Below are 16,336 nucleotides of genomic sequence, written 5' to 3'. Positions count from 1 at the left end.
TACACTAATAAATAAAAGCAAAGTGAAAGCACATTTTGTACCTAAATCACAGTAAAATTGGAGAAGGTGCTCTTCCAGTGAAGTTGGGGGTGAGGATTAAAAAGAAGAGATCTTCATTTTGCACAGGCAGGTTGTCTTTTTCCTTCAGTGGCTGGCTTCTTTCCAGCCACTTTTCTTTCAAATAGGCAAACTTCCTATTTGATTTTCTTACATTACTCTTCTGTTTTGGTTGGGAAGGAGGTCTGTGTGTCAGTGCCATTGTTCAACCTCGGCTGGCAACCTGAGCACCACCCAACACCTGCATGCAAGCAAAACCTGGGAAGTTTTTAAGTCCTTGATTTCTCAGCAGCAACTAAAAGCCAGAGCAAATTACCACCATTCATACAATCTTCTGCACTAAATCCAAACTATAATGCTATTCTGGCTATTAAAAACATCAGCTCAACCCTAGCCAAAACCAGTATGAAGAGTACTGATACCCCTGCACTGGGTCAACAGCTTGGAATAACATTTGCTGTGGGACATTGCCAGCACCAGCAACTGATCCTGAATGCACTGGGGTTGGATTTTGTGAGGTGGTGACACAGTGTTTTGAGCTGTGGAGTAAGGAAGTGTACAATATAATCATGTTATAAATGCTGAGAGAGCCTGTCTTAAAACAGAACATGCTTCATTTAATGGAAAGATCAGTATTTCTCATTTTGAACAAATCTAGTGATTCTAGTTTTTACTTCAAGCTATACAATTATCACAGTGAAATGGAAGAAGCTGTAATATGACAGTTATAATTATTATCTTAAATAGTTTTTGTTTTAACAGCATACCTTCAGTGGAACAAATGGACTTCTGAAGATTAAACCACTTTATTGTTATTACTTGAATAGTTAAGAGCATTATCCACTCATGATACTGGATACAACGGGCAGTAAGCTCATACACTAACTAGCTGAAAAGATTAGACTTTGACTTAAGGAAAAGTTACTGAATGATGCTGAACTGAGATACGAGTTATAAGGTCACTTTAGAGGTAAATGTGATAGGATCTTACTCTGAATTTGTATAATGCTTGATTATTTTCTTTCTGAAAGATTATTAAAATATTTTTGTTGAGTCCTTATCTGCCCATTTTCAGCATATTTATATGTGTAAGCGCTTCTCTCAGCTGTTGGCAGACTCTAAAAGTTCAAATAAGATGGTGTTTTTCCTTCAGTAAGAATGGCTGAGCATCTAAATGTATTAATTGAGAATAGCAACAGCCAGAATCTGTACTTATAAGATGGCCTGGTTTTCTTGAATACATACTGAACAAAACACCACAAGATGACAGTTCAACTCTTACTTGGTATTGGAAATGACTTACCAGTTTTCAGGTGTGAATTACACTTTTTAGATAATACTATTTTGTAAAGAAGAGAGAGTATTGGTTTAAATTATTATATTTTTGAAAGGACTTAAAAGATTTGAGATTTCTTAATTTTGAATAATCTTTCTGTTGTTTGTGAAGAGCCTCATTTCTAAGTGTAATTAAATACACTGATGTAAAACATCACTTTCACTCCTGCAATTTCAGCGTGGAAATGAGCCTGCTGGATAGGCAGTCGGCTGGTCCCAGGTCACTGGAGTTCGTGGCAAACTTTAAACCCTTGGTTGATCTGCCATCTTGGTGTATAGGCTGGCTCTGACATGGTGCTGGGATTTAAGTAACTGCTGATGTGTTTATCCAGAGCAATAATCTGCTTTTTTTGGTTCCACTTCTGATCTGCCAACAGGAATTTGTGAGAAGTGTGTTGAGGTTGAAGTGACATAAATTATACTTGGTTGTGTACCATTTATAGAAGTCTACATGAGGCTTCTTACATTCATTTACTGAAGGACTGGGGTAATTCTTTTTAAAAAACATGGCATGTGTTTGGAAGGAAATCTTAATGTTGTTTGGAGAGAAAGAGAAGCCTGGTTCTCTATCCATCTGCTACTCATCCCTTTCCCTTCTTTTTGTCCCACTGCAGTCTGATAGTGGGCTGTGTGAGGGCCTGTAGCTGAGCTGTATGGGTACCAGTCATACACATGGTCTCATAGTAGCTTCTCACAGGGTGATCCATAAATGAGATAGTGTTGGTAATTGTCCCTAAATTAAGTGATGGGGCATCACAATTAATAGAAATTGTAACAGCAAATTCAAAAGATGCAAGCTCGGACATAATTTGCCTTTTATTGACTTTTACTAGGCCTACAGTATTTCATAACATCCTTCTTCAAATGGAAAACTTGGCATTTCAAATGAAAACCTCAGGAACATGAAAACCTGCCAGAAACTATCCAAGTTTCTGAAACAGTTTTGCTTTCAGTCTTTTGTAAATTGTAATGCAAATCCTATACAAAACTGCTTTTAAGCAATATGATATTCTTTTCCAGACAGACAAGTAATTTTAGTGTAGCTGCTGTCATTTTTTAAGGAACTATTTATCTTTTTCTTTTTCTTTTTTTTTTTTTTTTAATATATCTATGTCCATAAAAATGTCACATGGAGGTTACAGCAGCTGTTGGTTCTCTAACATGCAACCAAAGTGCATGTCATTAAAAATGGTACAAAAATTGATAAAGCGTTTCTTCCATATTAAAAAGGTGTCAGATCAGATGCAAAGTTTCAGCAAGCTCAGAAAGAGAAAATCTCTTTTTATGTATATATTTTAATTACAAGGCACACAAATTCTTACGAGCTTGCTGGCTCCTAAACCTAGGGTAACCTTTTTGTATGCAAACTCAACATTAGGAGTTCATTTCCAAATGTGCAAATGGAAGCTATCTGTTAGAAAGATAGTTCTAAGTCCAGTAAATAATTGCAGAATTTATTTGGGTAATGGGGTTTAAAGGGGATTGTAAATTAGAGATGGGCCCAGACCTTTAAACACAACTTAAAAATCAAATACTTGCAAACTTGGAAGAGTAAAAGAAGGTCAATATGCCCCATGGTTATTAGACCAGTCAGTAAGTGTAAAGGTTGAAGCTAGATACACACTTCTGTAATGACTGGGATTTCTGGCTGAGATTTAGTATGACTGAAATATTTGTGAGACAGCTGGAAATCAAACAGAAGAATTCTAGATCTGGAGACATCAGCAAAGGGGGAATTTCTTTCCATTTTTTGTAGCACTAGCTGATTGTAAGAAGATACCTACTTTGTTTGCTATACAAGCAGGCAAAGTAGGGTTCTCAAAACATGGGTACCTGTGTGAAACAGATCTTAGGGAAGGCATTAATGAGATTTTAGAAAAGGAGGGCACACAGTATCTCTAATGCTGTTACTGGTAAGATCCATCTTTTTGCAACCTGCGATGAGACTGTCTTCTAACCTTGTCTTTGTGATGCTGTGCTCTACCCCACCCAACCTGACCTGCCAAAGAGATAACCACCAGTAGTGGGAGTAATGGACAAGTCTGCATCCTGCTCCGTGTGGATTTGGAAAAGACAAATAACACAACAGGCAAGGGCTAGAGTGAGTAATGTGCCCACCTAGCCACAGTGCTGATCAATGTCCTGCTCAAGCCAGATTTGGAAGAAAAAGCATCTCTGGTCAGTATGCAAATATGACTGATGTCAAGAGCCCTTGGAAGAATCCTGCACAGTAGCAGACTGCACACCAGGATATCCCCTTTAGTAGGGATGCCTCTCAAGGTTGCTCCTTGAGGTTGCAAGATTCTTTGCTGCAACAGCCTGCCAGTCTGGAAAGTGGGAGCTTATCAGTGGGTAAGGGCGGAAGGCCCATACAGGTTGATTCCAGTGGGTCTTCAGAGACAGTTGGTTAAGTGTTTAATAGATATGGAAGAACAAATTTCACAACAAACACAAGATTCTGAGAGGTTGGGTGTGAGGCCCAGATGACAAGGTGTTAAACTCCTGTGTGAACAGAAAGAGAGATGTATGCCAAGCTACCAAGGTCAATTTATAGCTGTCAGGCAAGCAGCTCATGGCAGCTACTGCTGACACCTCCCACAGCCCCTGCACTCCCCAAGCCAAACATCCCATACATGCAACACTGTTTGTCCCTGCTGCAGCACAGAGTGGGATTTCTGAAGTCATGGCTGCTTTGGAGAAACTCCACATTGTCTCCAGAAATCACTCCCCATACACTTCACTTAAAACTGAAAGAGGATAGATTTAGGTTAGATAATTAGGAAGAAATTCTTCACCATAAGAGTAATAAGATAGTGGAACAGGATACCTAGGAGGTTGTTGCCCCCTGCCTGGAGGTGTTTCAGGCCAGGTTGGATGAGACCTTGTTCAACCTGGTCTAGTGGGAGGTGTCCCTGCCCCTGCAGGGGGGTTGGGTCTTGATGATCTTTAAGGTTCCTTCCTAGCCTAACCATTCTAGGATTCTGTGATTCACATGCCTGGCCAGTTCAGAAACCAGGCAGGAGGTGGCATTGAACGATTGGTTATTGGTGCCTGAATGCTGATACAGCCCTGCTGACTGTGCCAACCATTGCAAACCAAACAGCTACCTTGCAAGGAGCTGTACACCCCGTGGGTGGCAGACCATTCAAATTCCCCATCAATGCATCCTTACAGGACTGCAAGTTGTCTCCAGTCGTTGCTTATGGCAACCAAGTGTCACAAAGCTGATGGGACAGGTATTTTGGGATACTGGAAGAAAATTTGAGAAAGAATTCCACTCTACTCATCTGTTAGGTTTTACTCTGCCTGTGTTCCTGTTCGCAAATGTCCAGAAAATAAATCGTATGTTGAACAAATAAACCGTTTTCCCCTGGTGAGACTCATGAGCATTCAGACCACATCTTCCTGACCATACAGCAGCTGTGATGGTGCCCTGAGTAAGACCAGACACTCTTTGATTATTTGGGCACTAAAGGATTGAATGAAACTTCCCAGTAGTTGTTTGCAATTGCAGAACTTCACTAATACTGACAGTCCTGGGCCACCAAATAGCAAAAAGGAAAATATGGATTGCTGTATATTTATTAACTAACTGTGTGTTTCTTCCATTCTGAAAGACTCCAGACTACATTAAAAATTTACTGCAGATTGAAGCTCAGGAATCTTACTTTTTAAAAAGGCATTAAATTTGTGACACTAAATCATCACTACATAGATTCTTAAAAACATGCATGTGCCACGTGAAAATATATTTTATTCCCAATCTGTAAAATAGTGCTCTCCTATACACAGAGAAAATACAGACAGCTTTAGTTGGACAGAAGGGGTTGGAAGGCTGACTAGATACTGTCTGTATGCTGTGTTTCTGAGGTTGTTGCCTAGACATAAAAACATGACAATAGTTGTTTACATAGATGTCGCCTGACAACTTCTCAGGCATTCATGCTGTCTCTGCTGGTCATTAGCCAGTTGACCATTTCTTAAATTGACAAGTGGGAGCTATTTTTGTGAGATAGGGAGGGAAGTCAGCAAAATGGCACTTACGATTTAGAGGCAGAAGGATTCAGCTGCAGATAGGAAAAAACACATTCCCCTGATGCCATTTTAAAAGTTTTTATCACCTTTGAAATTAAAAAACCTCACAAAACTGACCAGGAGGGTGCCTGTTCATTCAGTTAATCACTTCTGATCAGTTTAACTAAATCAACAAACAAACAGATAACAAACACTAGCTTTGAAATGGACACTAGTAAGATGAATAAATTTAAATTACACTTGGAACTCAATTGTTACGTTTCCATATTTTATATAGGTATTATACCAGTTTAAAAGTAATAATGGATTCACAACAGTAACACTCAGACAAATTACTGAGGAACTTAACTGTGATTATTAGAAGGATGAAATTTGGGGTTTCACTACAGAGAGAATCTCAGTGTGGGCTGTCCTCTAAGGACAGTTTTACTTACATATAAACCCATAAATCCTTTCAACACCACATGACACTGCCATCAGGCAGCTCGCTGCCTCTGGGCAAATCATTCCTCTCTGCTGTATCCATTTGCATAATGACTGCCCTGGTCTCCTTTACAAATTCCTGCCCATTCTGCTCTGCCACGACTCCTAAGTGTGTTCCAGCTTCCCCAGGACTCTCCACAGGATGCTCATCCTAGAAACCCCAACAATGACAGGGGACAATCCTTAGACTTTTGTTGTGCTGTGTGAAGCAATCACCATCAGGGCTGTATCTTCCCAGGTGTTCCAGGAGACCATACTCTGAAAAGAGCACTGGAAAACTCTTGGCTGTCTTGATGGACCTTGACCTGGCCTGGCTTACTGACACTCCGTCTTTACTGCATATTCTGTAAAAATTGAATGGCAAAATAAATTCAGTGTTCAAAAACCATCATCAAAATTAGCATCTTATTGACAATTTCAACCATAAAGCCAAAATGGTTGAATGTACAAATAAATGTTCCCTGTGTTTATTTTACATATATTGTTTTTTCCTGTTGTAACCCATCAGTTTTGTACGATGAGACAGGAAAACCTGTAGCATACAATTAATCTTCAGTGAAAGTTGTTTGTTGTTGTTTTTTTTCAACAACAACAAAGTTATTTTCTTTCTCAGTTAAATATCTGACATTTAAATAAGCTTGGAGACGCTATTAGCCCTTTCCTAGCTCCTTTTTCATCTGCCAGGTCATCCTTTTCACAGTGGCCAAAGAGGAACTGAAATGGGTAGAACCTTTTGTCAGAGTAATAATCACTCTGAACAGCCTGAACTGGTGCAAAGTTTCAAAGGCAACTTTGGTGAAGGGGAACAGAGGGAAGAATTACCAACCATTTCTTATCCAGTTGTGTCAGACAGGTCCCTGTCTGTGACTTAAGTCACTTACGTGAGGAGCAGGTAGAGGTGCCTGTGTCCATGCTGTGCCAGGGCCTGGGCAGAGCTGCTCCCTGGCTTCCCAGAGCCTGCAGGGCCACTAGAGGGATGTCTACACCCACCCTTCCATCAGAGTTACCAAACCATCACCTCACATTTCTGGCCAGCTACAAATTACACTGGGCAGCAAACAGCAGTTGAAAACATTGTAAAGACACTCACTATGGCCTAGGGGAAGTTTTTGGAAACTACTGACCTGGAAAGCTAAGACGCAATTCCAGTGTGTCAGGAAGTCCATGTAAGCCACTTTCCATCATAAAACTCTGATCTGGTGGAAAGCAAAAGGCTTCTCCCCACATCCCCAGCTACTACTTTCCCCTTAGCACATCCAGCATGACCCACACACCTGGTTTTGACAGTCCAAGGATTTCCAGGTCTTGCCAGCTCAGCGGGGCTGGGCTGGGTTGGGTTGGTCCCAGCTGCCTGGTTCTGTGGGCTATGCAGCTGCCTGCCTGCTTGCAGAATCTGTTATGGGGAACTCTTAGCTGCTCAGAAAATTCTGGAAAGAAAACACAGATTTTGTTATTTTCTGTAGTGAAATCTGTCTTCTGCAGGCAGCATCACATCCAGTACTTGGTTCTGAGCTGGAATTCTGTTTTACTAAAACATTTCCTATACTTTTATCAATTCCACTTTGTTGTTGTTGTTTGTTCCCTATGGCTTAGTTTTTACCTTGTGGAATGGCATATTCTAAACTATCAATAAGTTACAAGACTTGCAAACTATCAACAGTGATAAAAGTACTTTTTTTATTAATTCCAGGTTAGTTGACTAGAAAAGGATAAGAAATAATAGTGAGGATTCTCCCTTCCTCCAAACACCAGCAGTTGGAATTGACTGGATAAAAGGGACAGGGCAAAAAAAAAAAAAAAAAAAAAATTGGTAGGTTTAAGAAATAAGCATAAGTTGTAAGTGCTCTAATAGACTCATGCACCAAACACCATAATTAATGCACCCTAATTTATTACCTTGGCTGGGTAGGTGGGTTGAACTTTCACACTTAAGATTAAAAATGTGTTTTAATTAGGTTGAAAAGAGGCAGCATAAATATTAAAAGTGGTAAGAGTTAGAGTTGGATGTTCTATTTATTAATTACCTGGAAAATGTGTTTTTAGGCATATCTAAACTATTTTCTTCAAATCCACCAAGTAGTTTTTGCTGGGGGAACAAAAAAAAAAGAAAAAAAAAGTAAAAAAGAAAAGTAAAAGAAAAAAGTAGAAAAAAAAAAAGAGGGGATAAACTCTGTTGGAGGAAAGTCCCCAGTTACCCAACAGCTCAGCAGCTCAGATCAGAGCACTTCAGAGCACTTACTTAGGTAGCAGAGCCTCCTTAGCAGAGGCTGTTTTGAGGCAGGCTATGCTCAATCCTTCCTGTGACCAGTTTGATTTTGTCCAGAGAAGGATGGAGACACATCTCCCAAGGGATTGCACTGGTTCTCAGCACTGGAAGCCATGATTCTCATGCTCCTCCTCCTCCCTGACCCAATAAAGTCAGTGCCTTCGTACAGGGCAACAGCTTCAACATGAGGAAGAATTTCCTCTTTCTCCCACTTCAGGGATCCATAGTCCTCTACTAGGATCCTGAGAAGTAGAATTCTGCTTCAAATTCTCTTGGACAAAAGTTGGATTTCCTTATTCTAAGTATTTCTATGTTATGAGATTAAAAAAAAAAATTAAAAATGAGATTGTCTCTCTTCTTTCAAGCATACAGAGCAAATATTCTACACCATGTTCAATAAGAACATTTAATGGCCCATGCAAAAGAATACCTCAAGGTTGTTTTCTCTCAGCAAGGGAAAACAGACAGTTTGGTGATGTCCAAACTCTGCTGTTTTTTATTATATTCACTAAGGGGTTTGAACAAACAACGCAACTTACAGAAAGTCTTCAACTGCTCATGAAATAGTTTGGTTTCACTTTCATTCAGGGAGCACTACCTTTCTTAAAGACTGTTGTGTCTGCAGCCACAGAACAAAGAAATGAAAACAACACTGGGGGCTCCCGAGCCCAGTGCCTGTGATGCCGCTCACCAGGTCACAAAGCTCTTTCAAACAGCTCAGATGCTGCTGCGGGTTCTTCATTTCCTGCTGCCTTTACTCAGATGAAGGTTGTACCAAACTTTTGTAATTTCTAGCTAGAAACTTTATTTCCCATCTAAGTCTATTCATGGCCAGTTTACATGCAAGAGAGCTCTGAGTCTCCTTGGTGTTAACTTCTTAGGTGTACCTACAAACACTGATACCCTCAGTCCCTCCTCTGCTGGAGTTGACAGATCGAGTTATTCAAGCACCTCATAAAACAAGCTGCCTGGTTCCTTTATCTCTGCCCAGTTCTCACTTTCAGGTCCTCTCCTTCAATACAGATGAAGGGCACTATTTGTTCGGGACTGTTTACCCTATCTTAGTTGAGTATCTGTTAAATTTTACAATACCATTTACTCTTTTTAATTCCACATTTCTGTCAGTTAATAGAAGCCTGAAGTATTTCTCTTTGGCTCTTTCCAAAGGAAAAATTCCCACGTTATATCAGAATTTCTTACTAGTCCCCAAGGGCACATCCCTCTATACAGTGTAACATTTTATTATATTCTATTTCTACCATTTCCATCACTGAGATGAATCTAGATCTTCTGAGCAATATCCCAACCTTCAGCCCTTTACTGATGTTGTCTTCTGACTCTGCAAACAGTGAGCATCATCAGCAGACTCCTTGATTTCATGCTGGTAAACAAAAAGTTTCTAATTTCAAAACATTAAACAAGATGGACCAAGTCTGGCCCTTGTAATTCCAACTAATCCAGATCTTCAAGGACTCAGCTAATAACCCTCCCATTTCACCCCACAAGGCATTGCTGTCCCACCCATGGTAAGTTTATTTGTAGTTTAGGAATAGTACATTACCCTCCAGAATGTTTTAAAGATGGATCTCCTACAAAGAATGTAAATGAAAAGTTCCCTTAATAATTCCCATTAACTCCAGCCTCACGTCAAATTACTCAATCAAAACAAGGTAAATGCATTCAGATGCACTTTTTTTTTCCTGTTATTTTTTAGCTGTGATTAGTCTGGCATGATAAACATTTAGACTGTTTTCTAGTTTCTTCCATATCTCTGTCATTTGCTGGAAATGTTTTAAGCATTGCATGGTAGTGAGGTCACAGGAGTCTGATAGCCATCAGACCTATACTTATTATTTTCAATCATATTGTATCATCCTGGCAATAGCAGTTCATGTGAAAAACACTTGTTCTTGAAAGTGAGGTAGTTTTAGTAATTTCAGACTTCGGATGTTTATCTGATCCCAATCAGATAATCTTCTACATTTTTCTTCCAGTTTGGTTGTAACAACCACTTAAATGGGAATTTTCATTTTCATATCCCAATTTTGCTTATCACTTTTGTTTCAATATCAACACCAATCACAAAAGTCTAAGATGAAGTATTCATTCAGGCAGGGGCAAAACTGAGATTATCTCTATTCTACCCTCTTCACACTGTTGTCCCACTGACCATCTGAAAGAAAAGTCTGGCAATAACAGTTGTTAAGCAAGACTGTCCTTGTTAGACAAAATGAGGGGAAATTGAAAACCCATTTTTTTAAAAAAATGAAGTAGAAATATGGCTTCCTTCCTCCCTCCCCCCTTCCCTCTCTCCTTTCTCTTTCTCTACTCTATCTTCCCTTTCCCTTTTCCTTTCTCGATCTGTGCTGAATGTTTACTTTGCTGACAGACCCTGATGTCGTTTAAATACAACATGACATATTTTCTCCAAGAGTATTAACCCTTATCTGCAAAGCTACATCTTCACTAGTGCACTCCCAATTGTTGTTATTTCTATTTCACAGCCCCTGCAAGTTCCCCAAGAGCAGGCACAGCAATCGTACTTTTTTACACCCCAGTATTGGGTACCCTGCCTTGCTTTCCCCACAGTTACCAGCAGTAAGTCTGGATGAAAAGCATATTGTAGGAGTGACAGTGCTAATATGGAGACACATAATATGGGCATTCAGAGATGCACACAGAACTACAGCAATAATCATCTTTATTTAGCCTGTTCTATACACGTCATCTTCTATTGGCATTTCCCCCTAATTGCAAGGAGTGTTTGGTGCCCAGGGTTTTGCTGTCACTTTCCAAGCCAGTTCCTGCAGACATACTGCTAAAGGCCAGATCAAAAGAAGGATTTATTAGATGCCTACAATGGTTCTCAAATCTAAAATCCAAGATCACAGTCCAAAAAAACTCAACAGCTGTCTGTCAACTTTGCTATCTACCTTTCTGCCTCCATCCTGCTGTGCACTCTTACCGGTAGGGTTGAGAGCCTTTGCTTCCTGGCCTCTTTTTCGTTTTTAATGCATTTTTACTCCTTTAAGACTGCTTCAGCAGAATGCATCCTTAAAGAGGCAAAGCCACACACAAACCTGAAAGACTAAGTGGCTAAGAACTTCATTCTTATTTATTGGAGGTAGAATATGCACCATGAATTGTGACAGGATGGAGAGTAACTACATGGTTTCTCTGCTAAAGAATTCTGGATCAGATCAGGATGGACACACTGGTACAGATTATGTATCCTCTGGGAAAACCTAGGACTTTGGGCACATTTCTGACAAGTTTTGTTCAGTATGCCACTGGGCACTGTTTTCTAACATGTCTGATTCTCCTCAGGTTTTCTATTAGGAGTCTATTTGCTCATTTCTGGACTTGAGGTTCTATTTTGGGAAGCGGGTGTTTAAAAGTTTGATCTTAAATACAGAATAAAGTATTGGAAAATACTGGTGTTCATATGGATATGGAATACAGGCATGCAAGTGATGGGACTGAACCAGTCCTTAGCCCCTTTGTCAGAATTAAAAGGAGAGAGAAACAGCTTTGAGAAGCTATGGCCAGCACTTGTGCAGGTCCAGCAGCTCTGTACCCTGCATGCTTTCACTTTTGCAACCTTTACAGTGTGGAACATAAAGGAAGTGCTGGAGATAATGGTCACAGCAGAAATGAGTGGCAGGAACCCTCCTCTGCTGCAAGGTATATAAGCAGCCTACTGACAGCATGATGGGAAGGAATCAATAACCCAGAGCAGCCCCTTGAACTGCTGTGACTTACACCAATGGACTGACCACAGGGCCCTAAGTGCCTGAATGCAGAAAGCAGCAAAAGAAAACTGGAGGTCACTTTGTCCTTACTCACCAAGCTATGCTCACTTCAGGTTTTCTCCTGGGACTTAGAGCAGAGAATCTGGCACATCAGCATCACGTATGTGTTTCAATTAACCCAGTTTCACAGTTCCACTTCTGTTCTCCCAGTGCATCTAAGAAACTCCAAAGCTACCTTGTTAACAAAAGCAATGGTAGTTACCTGGGGAGAATTATGTAACCAGCTAGAAGAAAGGCTGAGACCAAGAGTCCTGCATTATCAAGACACACCCAAGCATTATTCAGCCACTTTGGTTTCACACCTCCTTTTCTTGATCCTCTGGTATTTGTGCTTAAGATACCGAATTCCACACAGCACAGACATTACCTGCTACTATTTCTGCATTTATCAGCTATAAATGCTGTTTGAAAGAGTGGGAAGGAACAACAGCTGGCATACCTATGGGAGACAAAGATGTATACCTTCCCAAGTAGTAACAGTAGATGCAGGCCTTTACCTATAAAGTGTACTATATGAAGTTAATTTCTTCAACATTTGCTTGATTACCCTGGCTTGCATTTAATTATACAGATGGCTGAGAGGTTTTGCAATTTTATAGCTGGCCTGTGCTAGTGATTGATGTGGTAGTGTCATTCTTACTGAGGGCTGGTCTGAAAATAGATGGGGTTGGAAAAGCTGCTTGTGTTTAAAGCCAGCAGTTGCAATGCAACAGTTGCTGTACCATTAATTAAATAAAAGAATACAAAAAAACTGGGGGGTTGTGGACATTACTTAGCTATAGTATTTGCACCAAGACAACGCTGGGATAAGAGAATGAACAATAATTGCGATTGTGGCCAACTCTGTGACTTTAAAAATATGTGTTTTTACATCTCCTAGATACAGAAGTCATGGAACTTCCTTCCCATCTGTTTTCATTAACCTAAAATGAGGAAAAGGGGTTTATTTTTAATCCAAAAGATAATTTATTAACCCCTAGACTGATTAAACACTGGCACATGAAAAAGGAGAATTAAAAAATCAAACCAAACGAACCACAATAACCTTATATTCCTTCCTGTCCCTGTTCATATTTATGAATCTAAAGAAAACCTTCTGCTACCGAAGTAAATGTAAGTTATTTGCTGGAGGTAAAATGACAGTCTTTCGCTACAACCTCCAAAGGTTTGAGACCTCATTATCTAAAAAAATCACCTCTTGTCCTATTTCCATCACAACAATAGCTGTGAGGATCAGTGCACCACCCTGGATGCCCCAGCGGGGACAAGATGATAGTCATGCATCTTTGCCACTGGCAGTTTGACATGGTTTAATTTGGGCATCTTTCAAAGACTGTGTATTTACTTGGACTACTTGGCTTTTTTATCCTTCTTACTCCATTGTCACAATTTGCTTCTCTCTCATTCAGGATGAGAGTCAATTCATGTCCGTAGTCTATGAGATCACCTGCAAATCACTTAAAATTCTAGGCATCCATTTCCCCATATGGAAACACAAAAACAGACTAGATTCAAATGAGATGCTAAACCTAAATTTTAGAGACTCTACCAATTAGTACAACAAATTCTACTGTCAATAGTGCTCTTATGCTCTCTATACAATACAGCCAGAGTCTGGGAGTCTGAGGATCTGCAAAAGCCTTAACTAGCCAGAAAACAAGTGCTAAAACATAGCAGCCTTTTCTCCTAAAACAGATGCACAGATGGGTAGTTTGCCTCCTTCTTTGTCTTTTGCAATAGATAGTAGTTAAAGCATGCCTGATGTCCAGAGCCAAATCCCTCTTCCTGAGAAGGCTTCAACCCTATGGAATACTCTAAAGGAATGACCTGAAGCGGATGAATTTTAACCAAGAATCCTAGTTTATCAACTTCTTACAAATCTACTCATAAAAATGCAGCCAGTTCTGAAAATTTTAAACTGCAAATTCCTAACTGCCTCAGGACACCTCAGACATACTTGGACTGTAGAAAGGTAAGTAGTTAAATGAGATTTTAAGGAGCAGAGGAAGATGAAGGATCCAACTGTGGACTCAGGCTTAAAGCTGCAGCATGCATACTGGAAGGCTTGGACTTTGCCTTAAAAAACATAGTAAATAACATTTAACAATTCAGTGGACTGGACTTCAAAACTACCATACAGGGACCAAGTAAAAACATGTCTTCCTTAGATGGTCTTTGTTAGAGATAGGTGATATGCCACTACAGGCAGAAAAGATAAAACTGTAAAAAGACTACAGCTGTTGGTATTCTATTTCCTTTAGGGCATTCATATAAAATTTGCTCAAATTACATGTTAAAAGGGTTTTTCTCAAATACTGAGGTCAGGATATGACTTTCTGGGTGCTCTTTTTGCCACTTAATCATTATAACCAGCAATGAAGCTTTTGCTCTTAGATGTTGGCTGATGATTTTGCTGAGGATTTGTGTTGGTACAAAAGGGAATTCAGCTGACTCTGCCATTGCCAATTTGTTCCTATAACAGAGCAGAACTTGTTTCATCAGGAAACAGATATGTCCTGAAGGCCAGAGGAACAGAACTATTTGGTTAAATTTCAAGAAGGTACTGTTTCTACACACTTGCTTTTGAAGTCACAATCTTTTTTTTTTTTAATGCAAAAATGTGAAATTTAATAATTTCTTTGTTATGGTCACTGAACAATGTCACTTAAGTTATATAAACTAGACAAAGTAAAGATTACAGAGCTTATTTTATAGATAAGAAAAATGAGGAAATGAGAAGCAGCTTGCCAATAGCCAAGGGGAAACTGAGAGAGCTTAAATCTTCATATCACCTGGGTCTCAACTCAAAGCTCATTGGAGTCAACACCAAAATTCCTGTTGACATTAGCAAAATGTGGCATGGGCTCTGTATTGATCACTGGAGACATACTGCCCACACTTGGTCTTTTGTAAAACGTATTTGACATTCCTTCTTTAAAAAAGCAAAACATTTCCACTGTGCTGCTTACGATAAGTGAGCTGATGAGTGGGATGCATTGTAAGAAATGTTTCTTTTAGGAAATTTTTAGCTTTTAATTCTTGATTGTCAGGCCATATAACTTCATGATTTACTAATACCAACATCCCAATCCCAACAGCAACCCTACTAGTTATTGCACCTACTTATTTGTCACAGAGTAAACCGGTAAAGCAAAATATGTGATTTTTTTTTTTGGTTGTGTTGCAGCTAAGTATATCCTAATCTGTTTTCAAGATGAAGTAGTCCTACAGTAATTGGTGCCCCTCCCAGGTTTTCACCAATTCATCTAGAAAACTCACAAATGCCTAAATGTGGTTCAGCGACAGAAGTGAGCCACAACTCCTGACTTAACTTTTCACAACATTCATGTGTGTGTGTTTCTGTCAGGTTCAAGGATTTTGATTCAGCAGGCTGTAAAACAGAATCTAGTTGTGGGGTTTGGGCTGATATTCAGACTTGATCTTCCCTCGAGCTGGAGGTTATTCAGCGCCATGGCCCTGACTCAGAATACTGCAGTGATCTCACTTAAAACCATGCAAGTGACTCACGCATTTACTTCTCTTTGACACCCTCTTCTCTTCCTTTCAAGTTAAAATATTGGCCTATTTTTTCTGACATCAGCTCACTGACATCCAGTTATCAGCTGTGAAAGTCAACACACTAAAATGTTAACCTTTCCCCCCAGAGGTCCCTCCACTTCTATGAATGGAACTTTGCATGGTTTCTGTCGCTCTGCCCAGTAATGCTGGCCTCATCCCTGGCCTGCTAGAACCACAGATCAGCCACAACCTTACTACGTTATCCCACGGAGCATCCCCACCATCCTCCACCTCTGCACAGCTCGGGTACCAGCGGCACTCCAGAGCCTGATCTCGGATCTTGCTGAGGTTTGATCAGCAGCATCCCAACGCCGCTGTAAAATGCCAGGCCAGCAGTAACCACAGCCCGTGGTTCGTCTTCTTTTGGGGTGACTGAGGGAGGTCTGCACGTCCCGTGGGCACAGTTTCTCACCTTTTCGCTCTCCATCCTCTCTCACGCGTACCCTGAGTACAGTGACTCTACCTGAAACGCTGCCCACTCACTCTAACTCCTGTTATTCTTTCGGGGTGTTTTACGCTCGGCGGGCAGGAGGTGTCCGCCAAAATTCATTCAGATACCACACAGCCGCTTCTCTCCCCGGCTGCTGTGCTCAGGCCTGGCCCCACCGCCAAGCCTTGCCCGCGGTGGCTGCCTCGAAGGCCGGAGAAGCAGCACGTCCCCTGGCGGCTGCTGCGGCCGGGATGAACACGGTGGGCAGGTCCCGGTCCTGGTCCCGGTCCCGGCCCGGTCTCCGCTGCGGGCCGCTGAGCTCAGGGTTATAGTTAGGCT

General features: G+C 40.6%; 1 long non-coding RNA gene across 1 annotated transcript; it reads right to left on the bottom strand.

Annotated features, from left to right (window-relative positions):
• Positions 1 to 5,739: 5,739 nt before the first annotated feature.
• Positions 5,740 to 16,319, bottom strand: LOC115598131. Its single transcript, XR_003987410.1, has 3 exons — positions 16,051 to 16,319; positions 7,185 to 7,337; positions 5,740 to 6,254 (listed from the first exon to the last, which is right to left on the bottom strand). It is a non-coding gene; the product is annotated as an uncharacterized LOC115598131 (long non-coding RNA).
• Positions 16,320 to 16,336: the final 17 nt, after the last annotated feature.

The sequence above is a fragment of the Calypte anna genome, chromosome 3 (assembly GCF_003957555.1).
Source record: "Calypte anna isolate BGI_N300 chromosome 3, bCalAnn1_v1.p, whole genome shotgun sequence".
Lineage (NCBI taxonomy): Eukaryota > Metazoa > Chordata > Aves > Apodiformes > Trochilidae > Calypte > Calypte anna.
The sequence above is the reverse complement of the archived record's forward strand: the minus strand, read 5'-3'. Positions and strand labels throughout refer to the sequence as shown.